This window comes from Calliphora vicina, chromosome 4, assembly GCF_958450345.1.
Source record: "Calliphora vicina chromosome 4, idCalVici1.1, whole genome shotgun sequence".
NCBI lineage: Eukaryota > Metazoa > Arthropoda > Insecta > Diptera > Calliphoridae > Calliphora > Calliphora vicina.
In genome coordinates this window covers 84,637,573-84,652,063 of record NC_088783.1, presented here as the reverse complement: position 1 = coordinate 84,652,063, position 14,491 = coordinate 84,637,573, and the positions used below count along the sequence as shown (strand labels likewise).

The 14,491-nt window shown below is 28.3% G+C and overlaps 1 protein-coding gene and 1 non-coding gene across 2 annotated transcripts in view; one reads left to right on the top strand and one right to left on the bottom strand.

Annotated features, from left to right (window-relative positions):
• LOC135957786 (uncharacterized) overlaps window positions 1-14,491 on the top strand; it is a 72,405-nt gene that overhangs the window by 19,456 nt on the left and 38,458 nt on the right. The window lies entirely within an intron of this gene.
• Window positions 7,322-7,393, bottom strand: TRNAT-UGU (transfer RNA threonine (anticodon UGU)). The gene has a single exon. It is a non-coding gene; the product is annotated as a tRNA-Thr (tRNA).

The following is a 14,491-nucleotide window of genomic DNA, read 5'->3' as shown; positions in this document are numbered from 1 at the left end:
ACCTTGTCTTGTTCGTTATCATAATTACATATTTGTAACAGTCTTATCCAAATTGGCACAAATAGCTTGCAGATAGGTGACTAGTCTGACTTACATCTACTTCCACTCACCACAGCTCAATACGATTGCTGTGCAAGAAAGGTCTCGGAAATTAATCGTTATATTTCCAGAAGTTGACGAAAGATTTTAGGTATTATAATACTAGCTACACGTATTGTACATCGTTTGGATACATTAAATAATCTAAAGGTTGCAAGTACAAATATCATAGCTTGCTCCACTAGAATTTATTTATCTAAAATAGTTTAAATTCTTCTCTATTTCATGAGTATTACATATGTGATGGAAGTACGCGTAAATTTCAGATTTAAGTATTATGAACTCAATTTATTGGTCAGTTAAAATTAATATATTTATGCAAACATTTGTTGGACCACACAAATTACCTCAATTAACAAATGTTATAGACGATTATAAAATGCATTCGTTGCCTGATTGTTTGAAATTATTACAATTGTTTATTGTGAAAAGAAATTAACGCAGGTTATATTTCTTTTATGAGTTTTTTCTATTGGAAATTCTCATAGAAAATTAATGTAGAAAAAGGTTAATTGCCGCTAAGTGAATACTTGACTTTTCCTTTCGTTCACTTCCCCATTGAATAGAATGTACATTGTAATATGTATATTAAGGTGGCCCTTAATAAACACCAGTCTAACCCCCAGTTTGGTAAATATTGGTAAAATAAATCATTCTGACAAAATTTTAGATAAATTGGTAAATTGGTTGGGGTTAAGACGTGCCCCAAGTGCCATTCAGCGCTAATTTCCACCTTTGAGCTGTTATTATAAATACTAGACTTCATGTTATATTTTTCTTAAAATCAGTCCAAAAATATATAACATTTCCCTATCTTTCCATTAGAAATTCCAAATATAGAAAAACTTAACCTTTGACCTTCACATTTTAAGGTTTAAGGTTTTCCAATTTTAGTAAAACTGTCAGAGTATATTTAGAATTATCTGGACTATAATACTCTGAATATGTTCTACTTAAAATTCCTAACAGTAAGGAAATTAAGCTCATTCGCCAAAATAGGGGAAAATATTTTTTTTTTTTTAAAAAATTTCAATATTTAAATCGGAGGTACGGAAAAACTGTAGGAGATATTTTTATAATTTTTTCATATTTTTATTCCCTATTATATTCTCAATAAATCCCAAATGAGATGATCAAAAAATTCTGAAATTTGTTTAACAAAATTTTTAAAAATAAATTTGTTGGTCATACCTGCAAATAGGTTACCGTTATTCTACGAAGCCAAAAGCTCATATACAAGTAAATATGGATATATTTTCAGAAAAAATTAGCTTTTATTTTAATATTTCTATAAATATGTTAATTTTGTTCCTTCATTTCTTGTTTTAGTGGCTTGAGGCACGTTAATGGCCTGGGGAATTTTTAATAACTTTAACATTTCTTAACCAATTTCTGTTTTTTATGTCTCATTACGACAATTACGTACACATTTCTATTCTTTTAAATTAAATTGATAAAGTAATTCTTTTAGGGCAACATTTTTATAAAAACTGAAAAAATAAAATTTTTTCCACTTGTAAATGCATCTCAAAACTTTAGAGGGCTTTCACGTCCGATTTCACCAACAAAAATTTCGGTATGATTTTTTTTCCAATGTTCACCAAAATGGATGATGAGACTATCCAAAATCCAACTTTTGGCCCACCCTAATGTATATTTTCAAATAATGTGTGTGTGTCAGCTAGTATTTTTATATGTTTGTTTGAACGGTTGAATGTACTTAACAAAGCCATTAGAACAATATGGTTGGAAACTAGAAAATAGCACGTTACACATTTATAATTTGTTTAACCACTAATAGACCAACATAATTGTATTAAGTTTATTTTCTCCCTTTTAGCCGTTTTTCTTTTTCTGTTTTAATCATTTACGCCATGTTCTCGTGCATCGTACATCGATACCAAATGGTATTTGTTCCAACAGTTGTACTGTATGTACGTACAATTGTATTTCTACAACCAGTATTGTGGTAAATTTTGCTAGAATTTTTAAAATAAATGTAAATATTTGCAATAACGAATTTCCGATTGTGTTAAGAAACCAAGCATGTATTTACGAGTAAAGGGTAATTTTCTTTAATTAGATACATTTCCTTTTAGAGTTATTTTTGTAAGGATTAAGTACATTGTACATATTGTTGACCTTGACCAAGGTTCAATGCAACTTTTAATGAAGCTTTTTGCTAATTTTCAGTATTTTTTGGGAATTTGTACTAGTGTTATTTCATACATAACTTTTATTTTCATGAAGACCTTTGCCAATTTTTTTAATTTGTTTAAACTATCATAATATATTAGGACATTATGAAAATATGACTTAATAGCAGACCGTTTGAATACCCCATATACATTTAATAACGTGCCATACTCAATTTCATTTGACTGAGATAATAATTTTACAATTTTGTCAAAAAAAAAGTAAGAGAGCTATATTCGGCTGTGCCGAATCTTATATACCCTTCACCAAATTATACTTCAAAATAAAAATTTTAAATATTTTAAGGTAAACAAAATTTATTTTATGGTTATGTTTCATAATTTGGAGAAACTTTTTTTTCGAATTGTTATTTAATTTTTTTTTTAAATTTTAAAAAAAAAAAATTTAAAGTAAAAATTCGTGTTATAAATTATTTTTTCCGATTTTGACTTATATATGTCGTTTCAAAGTTCTTTGAAATATCTATCATTAAATATCCATATTGTCTATATTAATGTCTTAGTAATCCAGATATAGGTCAAAAATAGGTAAAAAATCGAGGTTGTCCTGGTTTTTTCCTCATATCTCAGCCATTTGTGGGCCGATTTTTGAAGATTGGATCCCGAAGATATTTGGGGTCTTCAGATATCTGGGGAATTTGATTTCAACAGACAGATAGACAGACGGACATGGTCGGAAAATTATATTGTGGAAATTACAAAAAGTTTGAAAACAAATGTTTGTGATTTAAATTGAAGCTAAGTTGGACTTAATTTTAATATTTTTTTAATACATTTCCATTTATACTGTTTCCTTGAAAACCCTCTATGTGAATATTTTTTCGAATTTCTGAAATCCAAATTTTTTGGAAATAAATCTGCCATTTCTAAACGGCTGGTCCGATCGGGATAAAATTTGACGCAGGCGTAGGCAAGGAATACTCGAGTTATTAAAATGGGCCCTACAAATGTTCCAGAGGCGGCGCTTTTGGGCTCAAATTAGGGTACCTTCAACATGTAACATTTTAAAAACGTGACATTTTCAGATTCACATCCGATTTCAAAGATTTTGACAATAATATACAAAAGATTTCAGAGCAATATCAATTATGGAACCAAAAATAAACGATTTCAATTTAAAAATTCCAAAAATAGTAGATTTATTTTTGCTGTTTTTTGGATGAAAAGGTGACTTAACTTTTTTTTTATTAAAACAAAACTTTCTTTCAGAATATATAAAAATGTTACGTTTTTCTGTAAGGAAACATTTTGGTATAAAAAAATGTCGTATTTTTCGCCTACGCCCTTCGGAATTTGACATATTTTTTTATAAAAATTTCAAATTTGTGCCACATGTTCAAAAATCCCAAAGCTGGGATCAGAAAACTTAAAGCAGCTTTGAAAATCTTGATATGTTCCCTATTTATCACCAAAGTATTTTCCCAGACCCGAAGGAAATGTGGACCCTATGCGCAAATTTGTAAAAAATATCATTTTTGGGATTTTTGCTCCAATTTTTAGGAATTGCGGGATTCTCTTTGACCTTTTGACAAGTTTTTTTAAACTTTGTTATTGATAATAATAAATTTAGAAAACGTTGAAAATTTCATTGAATTTTGTTAATAAATAAAGATTTTATTACATATTACGTATTTAATGAGTTTCTAAAACTAAAATTTGTATCAAAATTTTAATAGGATTGCAAATATTAGGAACAATTTGATTCACATTTATTTGAAAGTAAATTTTAATTTTAATTCATTTTATTATAATTGTTTATTTGTAATAATTCAAGTAATATCACTGAATATTAATTTTTAGATAAGTTCAAGTCAATATCTCAATTGGATTCAAAAATATGCGACTTTAAACAGTATTGATTTCGCTCCGTTTTAAGTGAGAGTTGTTATAGAAAACAAAGAAGAAGACTTTAGTAATTTAAATTCGCTTTAATAAATATATATTGATAATTTGTTTTATAAACCTTTTACAAATTTAAAAAACAGTTTATGCATATGGGGGTAAATATGTAATTGTTGATAAGTAAATAGTTATTTTATAATATGTGCATAACTATAATTGTGACGATTTTCAACGGTTTATCACTGCATGAAGTTTAATGAAAAATGGGACGGGTCGGAAAAAACGGAAACTACAAAGTAAATAATTAATTTTGAATATCTGGAGAACTATAATTCTAAAAGAATTTAAACTCGGTATTAATCAATTTATTACCATTATACGGAGGTTAGCTAAAAACGAATTTATTCCTGTTCCCTGTTCGTAGTTTACCTAAGCATGATCGGCGTAGTAGGAATGACCCCTACCTTATAAAGGAAAGTTAAAGTAAAGCTTGATATTTACATAAAAGGTTTAAAAATAGGTGGGATTAGAGCACTGGAGTGGTATGTCCCATACAAAATTAGTTAGTTATTTTCGAATATCAAGTGAACTGTAATTGAGAGATTCTCAAATTTTGTATGTGTTATTTTCGTATTTCCATGCATATTTTTTTAATTTTCCTAGGGTAGGGGTAGCGAAGTGCACCGGTTTATGCTAGTATTTTTAAAAAAGCGGACCAAGGTATGGAACAATTTTAAAATTTCAATTTTGAAATGCCTATAACTGGAAAATTATTTGAGATAAATTGCAATATAAAAATCTTCAAAATCGGGTGGGAAACAAAATGGCACATGTTTACATGTTGAATGTACCCTAAGTTGAGCCCCCATAGTGCCGTCATTAGAGCATTTGTAGGGCACATTTTCATAACTAAAACTTGAATACTCCTTGTCTACGCCCGTCAAATTTTATCCCAATCGGACCAGTCGTTTTGAAATGACAGATTTATTTCCAAAAAAATTTGATTCTGCAACACTGTGCGAGGGCTTTATATTAGTTCAGACAATATCGTCCCCTCAATAAAACGATAGCGTATAAGCATATACACCATTATTTTTTTATTCCATAATAATTCCATGATTCTATATGTGGTCAAAATTTGGTGAAATTCTACTTCCACAAAGTGGGTCAAAAGATCAATTGAAATATTACTTCTGTTCTAGATGTCTACTAACACAAATATTTTAAACAAAATTGTTTCGAAATGGCAAAAAAATTATACACTATTATTTTGTTAAGGGGACGATATAATGTTAGCAAATTTTATAAATTTAAAAATTGTTTATAAACATGCTTTGTCTATATTTTAAATACTAAGCAGTAATTAATTTTTTTCAAATTAAAATTGTAAAATTTACATAATTGTCACTTGTATTTAAATTCAATCATTAATTAATTACACATTTGAATTCATTCATAAATTCTATTTATTCACATGTTTGTTAAATACAATCATAACCCAGGCGTTCTTGGTGACTGTCCCGAAATAATGATTTTACCTACAACTTAGGATGACTACTAGTTAACTATTTACATGTAGTTACATGTAATATGTAGTTACGTGACTAGATATTTTAACACGAGCATGTCCTGTCATGCAGGGGTAAATTTGTCGTTTTTGATTACAATGAAACATGTCTGATAGCTGGTCTAAAGTAGTCAACGCATTGAATTCACATACCGTTACATAGAGCCAGTTACCTTACTAGCCACCTAACTAGTTACTAGATCAACTACATAACGACATCTAATAGACAGTCCCATAACCGATTGCGTGTAAACAAATCTTACTCCTACAACTCTCTGGTGGGTAAAAAACTTCTTTCTAAAATGCTTAGAGACACTAAAGTGACAATTCACTTCACGCTATGTTAAATGCTATGTCAGTAAACAAAAAGAAAATAAATTGTATGAAATTATATCAACACAATTTGTATAAAACTAGTTTGTACTAATTACTCACAAAAAATTGCTCTCCAAAATAAACGTTTAAAGTGTTTACATTCTAGATTACTTAGAGACTCTTAAGTGACAATTGTCTTCATGCTAGATTACATATGATGTTTGAAGTAACCAATTGACTTCACATACATGAAGCAAATTGGCCCAAACTATATGAATTGGAGTCAGCCAAGTGAACATACATTAGTGACAATTACTGTCTATAAGTTATACATTGTCTCCTTGCATAACTGCTGGGATGTATGCATAATACACTCGTACATACATTTATTAGTATTTGTTTCCTGTCAATTAAAAAAGTTTTCACCAAAAATTTGTTGGTTGTTTTGGCTCAATGCTGTGCGTAAATATAATTAAATTGTGTCAATAATTGGTCAAAAAAACACACGAAATTGTATTTACTCCAACAAAAAAAAAATCGAAAATCGCCAAATGAATGAATCACAATAAAACTGATGAATTACAAAATTAATTTACATTTGCTCATGAGTTTAGGGCGAATTCAAAAGAATGCATTCATTCGATAACAATTTTGTTAGTATTTTCAATGAGTCTAATTATAATTATGTATATTACTAAAAAGGAGCAACTTCCTTTATTTGAAAACTTTTTAATTATTTGAATCTATTTGAAATCATCTCACACTAATGAAGAATTCATTACTTAATAGCTCTCCCAATGAATTCATACGTTTCTATTCACTACATGCTGAATTCTGCACAGTTTTGTTCACAGCATGTTACACGTAAACTAGCAAAAATAATTGCAACAACAACGAACAGTCAAATAATTATTTGTGATCAACAAATGTATTGTTGTTTAAGGTCCCAAAAACCTTCAACCAGCTACAAATATCTACAATAGAGCAACAACATCGTACAACAACAAATTAATTGTTTGTATTTTAAAATTCAACAAAAGTATTTAAAAGCTTTAGGTCAAACATGTGACGACAAACCACAGATGGAAAAAAATAGTTCACAAAGGTGAATTACGGTTGAAAAGTTTTAGATATTTTTTCTAATAGGGATTTAATCTTTAATCTATTTATACTAACTCGCAAGCTACATTGTATATTAGGGCAAATAGATAGTTTAAGGGCCATACATTAAGTTAAAGGCATCTACAAGCTACAATATTTATATTCACTATGGAAAAAATAATGCCTCCTGTGAGGATTGAACTCACGACCCCTGGTTTACAAGACCAGTGCTCTGCCACTGAGCTAAAGAGGCTCTTGGAAAAGTTGTTGAATATTTTAATGAAATAAAATTGTTTATATATTTTACAACTTGTTTAGAGACATTTGTTTGATAAAATATCTATTAAAGATATTGATAACGTCTTGGCGTCTTATCTTGCAATATGCTCCCACATCGCAGTGAAGAATGAATTTAGATACTTCTATAAACGATAAAAAATTGAGGAGTGGCGGAACAAAAGGTACTTTTTTGCTAATTGCAAATTTTCGAAAATTGAGTTTTATTTATTTCGCCCCCTTAAAAAATAGCATGAACCAGGAAATGGTAACAAGTTTCTTGCTTATCAATAGATACATCTAACTACCATAAGTCACCACATTAAATGTTAAGGATGTTTGATATAAACCCATTTTAATATCCGAAAAAGAACCTTTTGTTAAAAAATAAAGAAAATATGCCATTTTTTTAAACGATAATATTTTAAATGAATATTTTTAATCCTGATCTAAACAAATTACACATTGAAATTTAATTTTTTTTTTTTCGTTTTATACTAGTATTGTACGTTTTGTTAAGCAAACATTTTTTTAGAAGCCATTTACTTAGAAAAAAAATTTGGCTAACTTGATTGTTTCTAAAAGATTTCAACCCAAAATTATAAAAAACAAGTAAGAAAGTATCGTCGGTCAAGCCCGACTATATAATACCCTACACCAAGTAAATGAGTAAAAATATTTTTCTTTTAAAATTTCAATAATTTATATTTTTGAGTGATTTTCGGAAGAGGGGGTTATATGGGAACTATGACTAATTATGGACCGATCGTAACAAAATTTGGTGACATGAATTTTGTATATATAAAACTTATTTGGAGCGAAATTTGTGTAGATACATATATAAATTAAACATTTATGACCGATAAAGTCCAATTTCGGGAGGACATTTGTATGGGGGCTAGGTGAAATAATGGACCGATTTAAGCCAGTTTCAATAGGCTTCGTCCTTAGAGCAATATTTTTGGACGTAACACACATCTGCACAAACGCATAATACCGTCACCACTATGGTGGTGTAGGGTATAAAAAACATTTTTAAAAAAATGCGAAAAAGTACATTTTTTTCTGCTGCTCCTCAAAATGTCTTATAAATATCGAAATCTAACCAACATTTTATACAGATCAGGAGATCTAGAAAACAGAAATTTGGAACAAATAAAAAGCTTTGGATTAAAATATATGAAAAACTTCGTTTGGACTTGCCACTATACATATTTTGATCACGATAACAATTAAATGCATGAATCAATCAAGGTGAAATTTACTAGTGATATTTTCTAGTAATAGTAATAAAACTAACCAAATCGTGTAAACCAGATAAATGTTTTATACAAAATGCCCAAAAGTATATAAGATTCGACACAGCCGAAAATAACTCACTTACTTGTTACCTATTCTAACGTTTTTTTTTTCAGAAAGGTTTCTTATTATACCACCCTTCACCTTCGTGAGAAGGGTATAAATAAGTTTGTCATTCCGTTTGTAATTTCCACAATATATGTAATTTTCCGACCCGGAGTCGATTAAGCCATGTCCGTTTGTCTGTCCGTCTGTTTGTTGAAATCAGTTTTCCAAAAAAAAATTGAAAAAACACCGATTATAAAGAATATAATTTTTGTAATCTTTTCTATATGTTATTTAACTAAACGAACAGTAATCCGATTCATTTTACGATTTTAAATTTTCGAAAGTGCATATTTTTCGGATTTCGATTTATCTGACTGCCCTGGTCGCAACTCAAAAATTGTATTTTATCAACCAAGTACTACAAAACATTCACCATAGTTAAATTGTTTCAGTTGATTTTATAATTTTCTAAAATTTTATTTTATTTATTTATTCAATGTTTTTTTAAATAAATGTTAATGTACCTTAAAGAGTTTTTGTAGTTTCTGTTTTCTCTATTTTGTTTATTAAATACAAATTACTATAATTTGTCATTTTATTTTCAATGTCATCGTCAAATGTTCAAGAGACACTGCATTTTTGTGGTATTCCATGGCCACTTACATACAAACATACTCGTTCATATTTAAGTCATTTAAAAAGTCACCAACAATAATTAATTATATTTTGGATGGCAAATGTCCTTTAATTATTCTTGTTAACAAAATAAAAACTAGGGTTATTTGGTAGTTTTACAACTGTTACTAGAAATGTAAAGTCTTACATAACATTAATATTACATTAATTTACTAAAATATGTTTGACTTCTTACAAATTTATGAAATTTGTTTTTTCTCGACGATCATTAATCATTTAAAAAATGTAATTTAATGTTAATTGAGAATCAGTTAAAGATGAATAAATGTGTAGAGCATACGGAAGCAGATACATATGGGCAATTTCACAAGAACGACAACTACGACTGAAAAAACAAAAGCCCTTGAAACTTTCTTTCAAGATGATTTGAATATTAGAAAACACTAAAATGTTACTATGTGAAGAGCTTATTACAACATTTTAAGGGCAAAACTAATAGTTTAAACCGACTATATTTAATTTTTTAATTTAATTGGTATGTTTTAGGCTAAGAATGCGGCGAAAACTAAGCTCTCATTAGCATGTAGTATGAAATGAATTTGACTCTGATTGTTTTTCTGCTATTATCAAATTGTTTATTGAAATCGAATATATACCTAGTAAGCACCAAAACCCCAAAAATTCAAGCACTTGAACATTTTGTTGGAATTTGACTTGAATGCAAATGTAATTATACTTTAAACATGAAAAATATTTGAAAATTTATTTATTTTTCAAACAATATTGCTTGAATTTATGTTTCCTTTTTACTGGAGAATGCTATTGAAATAAAGTGTAATACAACTGTAATTCAATTGCTTGACTATAATTCAAGTCTTGAATTACACTTGCTTTCAACTTGAATTCCAGTAAAAATGCTTATTGGGTATTATCTATTTATTTTTTTAGTTTTTGTAAACATATATTTACAGAATATATATGGTTTTACTATAAGAGAAAAATCTGTGACGTACGGTATGTCACGTACGATATAAAATTTTATTTATTAAAAAATCCTCCAAAGATTTAAATATGACGGATTGTAAAGCAAAAATATTTAGTTTAGTGTAAGAGCAAAAATATTTAATTTAGTTTAAGACTTTACACGATTCGCAAATTTTCTCATATTTCTTAATGTACCTCAAATTTACTTCCGTTTTATGTCACATACGACAACAATGTTTCGAAAGAACTTATTATTTTTTTAAAATAAAGAACCTTCTGAAGACCAAATTATTTTTCAGATACTCTTATTTTTGCAAAATCTATTTCACAGGCGTACAAATGTCACGTACGATGATATGGAAAATTACCCATATGTATTGATATTCATTAGAGTGAAAATCAGTTGTTTGAATTTTGAAGGGTGACGGGAGGAATATTGTTACACTACGCCTAAAAGTTAAGTCCAGAAAATTTGAGTCAAATAGGACAACGATTTCGGGACTCGCATCGAGGTCAAAGTTCAGATATATGCAAAATTTTATTATTTATATGAAATAAATAGGTGAAACTCGTTAACTTTCTGCATTGTTTTCCAGAAATATGTAGATTTATTTATATTAATGAAAATTACATTACAAAATTCATTTGTAGATTAAACCTGTATCTCCTTTGGGTCGAAATGACCCAAAAACTGTATTATCGATAAAATTCGGAAAAAATGCAAATTTTTCAGTTTTTGTAAAAATTTTGCAATTGAATGCAAAAGAATCGAAATGTGTACGTAATTGACGTTGAAATGAGATATAAATTGGTTAAAAATGTTAAAATTATTAAAAATTCCCCAGACTATTAATGTGTCTCAGGCCACTTGAACAATAAATTTAGGAAAAAAATTGAAATATTAAAATAAAAGGTAATTTTTACTTAAAATATACCCGTATTTACTGGTGTATGACTTTTTGTCCTCGTAGGATACCGCTAACCTGTTCGCAGGTATGACCAACAAAAATTAATTTTTTTAACAGCAGTTTCAAAATTTCGGAATTTTTTGATCATCACATTGGGATTTATTGAGATTATAATAGGCAATAAAAATATGAAAAAATTATGTCAATACCTCTTACAGTTATTCCGAACCTGCGATTTTCAAGAAAAACAAATTTTTTGTCCATATTTTGCCCAATTTCCTTACTGTTATAAATTTTAAGTAAAACACATTCATAATATTTTAGTCCCGGTAATTTTAAATATGTTCTGAAAGTTTTACTAAAATCGGAAAACGTTACTACATTACTACTACATTAGGTCCATTCGCTCCATTTCCCAAATTTGAACTTTTGAAAATTTGTATGTCTTGAAATTTTGTATGTAGGTACTAGGGTATTCTATCGATTAACCGTTAATCGGTTAACCGGTTAATTTTGGAGGTTAACTGTTCGAATAATTTAAAATTGCCGATTTTCAAATAACAAATAAACCGATTAATTTGTTTCGATTAACCGATTAACCGAAATTCCTTTTTTTTTGCACTTTAACATATTTTTTTGTAATTATTTTTCCAATTCAATTCAATTTCAAATTAAAATTATATACATATTTTTTCGAACATCCAAGAAAAATGCTTAGTGAAATAAAAACTGACATATTTAATTTACATGTATTTAAAATTTTGTTTGCATTTACATGTACAGAACTTAACGAAACTAAACGAAACTATCAAAAGTATTCAATATCTAAAATAATCCAAAAAGGACACCAATGATATGCTTAGAAAAAAATAAAAACAAACTGAGATATTGATTGATGCTTTCGATTTCTCCAACACCTACAATCAGCGATAGAGATTTTTCCAAGTCAAGTTTTATTAAATCTAAAGAAAACATCGTTTAAAAGGAAAAAAATTAAATTATATTCTTTTTCAGAAGATCTCACTAAAATCCTAAAAAAAACTCAAATGTGTATACAAAAAGGATCTCAAATACCATATTTGCTATTATTTTTTGGTTGAATTGTTATGTTTTGCTTGTTTTTTATGTTTTTGTACACAAAATTCGTGGTTGTATTTTCAATTTAAATTTAAAATAGACATTATTCGGTTAATCGAATAATTTTAAATTAACCGATTATTAACCAAATAAATCTAAACCACGATTAATTATTTGCCCGATTAACCGAATAAACCAGAAACCCGATTAATTGAATACCCTAGTAGGTACCTCACACGATGTGTAGATCCACTAAGTAGGGATTTTTGAAATTTCGAATTTTAAGGGGGTTAAAATGGGTAAAACGGAGTAAAATCGGCATCTCTATATCTCCGGAACTAATAAACCTAACACTAAAAGTCGAACTTAATCTAAATTTATGTAAAAAAAATAAATGGACATGTGTGTGGTACTTTTTGATTTTTATACTTTAAAGGGGATAAAACGGGCGAAATCCAAGTTTTAGTACTTTTTTGTATTCCACAGACAAGAAATTTAATTTAAATGAAATTGAAGACCTTCTAAAAAAAATTCAAATGGATTTTGCCACTTTTTAGAAATGTAAACATATAAGGGGTTAAATTGATCCATCGTAGCGTGTGCTACTACGCTAAAAATTCTTTATTAATAGAGAGGTTTTATAATAAACATTTTTATACCATATTAATGTATAAAAATTTCCAAAAAGATGGATCAATTCGAGTAATGATCGTTCGATTAATCGAATAATTATTCGAACAATTTAAAAATTACCATTTTCGAATAACGAATAATTCGAACAATTTTATGTAGAATAATCGAATAAAATTAATAAATGTACAATAGAGTGCTCCAAAAAAATAAAATTGCGAATTTTGACCGTCCCCCCCTCTAGAATTGTTCTATGTATTGTAGAAACACATTGTGTAAAATATTAGGATGATAGGATAACGTTAACTGGTGGCGCAACGACGCTGAAGTTTTGAGGTGCATTTACAAGGGGAAAATATGCAATTTTTTCAGTTTTTGTAAAAATTTTGCCATTAAATAATGACTTTTACAATTTAATTTAAAAGAATCGAAATGTGTACGTAATTGTCGTTATAATAAGATATAAAAGACAAAAATTGGTGAAAAAATTTTAAAGTTATTAAAAAATCGCCAGGCCATTAACGTGTCTCAGGCCACTAGAACAAGAAATTTATGAACAAAATTAACATATTTTGAGAAATATTAAAATAAAAGCCTATTTTTACTTAAAATATATCCATATTTACTTGTATATGAGTTTTTGTCCTCGTAGGATACCGTTAACCTATTCGCAGGTATGACCAAAAAAATTAAATTTTTTTAACGGCAGTTTCAAAACTCCAATTTCAAATTTTTAAAAATTTTGTTAAACAAATTTCAGAATTTTTTGATCATCACATGGGGATTTATTGACAACATAATAGGGAATAAAAATGTGAAAAAAGTATGTCAATACCTCCTATAGTTTTTCCGTACCTGCGATATAAATTTTGCAATTTTCGAGAAAAACTAATTTTTTGGCCATATTTTGGGGAATGACCACAATTTCATTACTGTAATGATTTTTGAGTAAAAGCTATTCAGAATAATATAGTCCAGGTAATTTTAAATATAATCTGAAAGTTTTACTAAAATCGGAAAACTTTAACCCTTAAATCGTGAAGGTCAAAGGTCAATTTTTTCAATATTTGGAATTTCTCATGGAAAGATAGCGAAATATAAATTTTTGGGCCGATTTTGATGAAACTTAAGAAAAATATAAAATGAAGTCTAGTGTTCACAATAACAGTACAAAAATGGAAATTAACCCTTAAGAGAGTTGGGGTCAAAATGAATGTGTTTTTCGTGATTTTAAAAGTTGAGGGTCATTTGGACCCCAAGTGCTATTAAGGGTTAATTTCCATTTTTGTACTGTTATTTTGAATACTAGACTTCATTTTATATTTTTCTTAAGTTTCATCAAAATCGGCCCAAAAATTTATAATATTTCGCTATCTTTCCATGAGAAATTCCAAATATTGAAAAAATTGACCTTTGACCTTCACGATTTAAGGGTTAAAGTTTTCCGATTTTAGTAAAACTTTCAGACTATATTTAAAATTACCTGGACTATA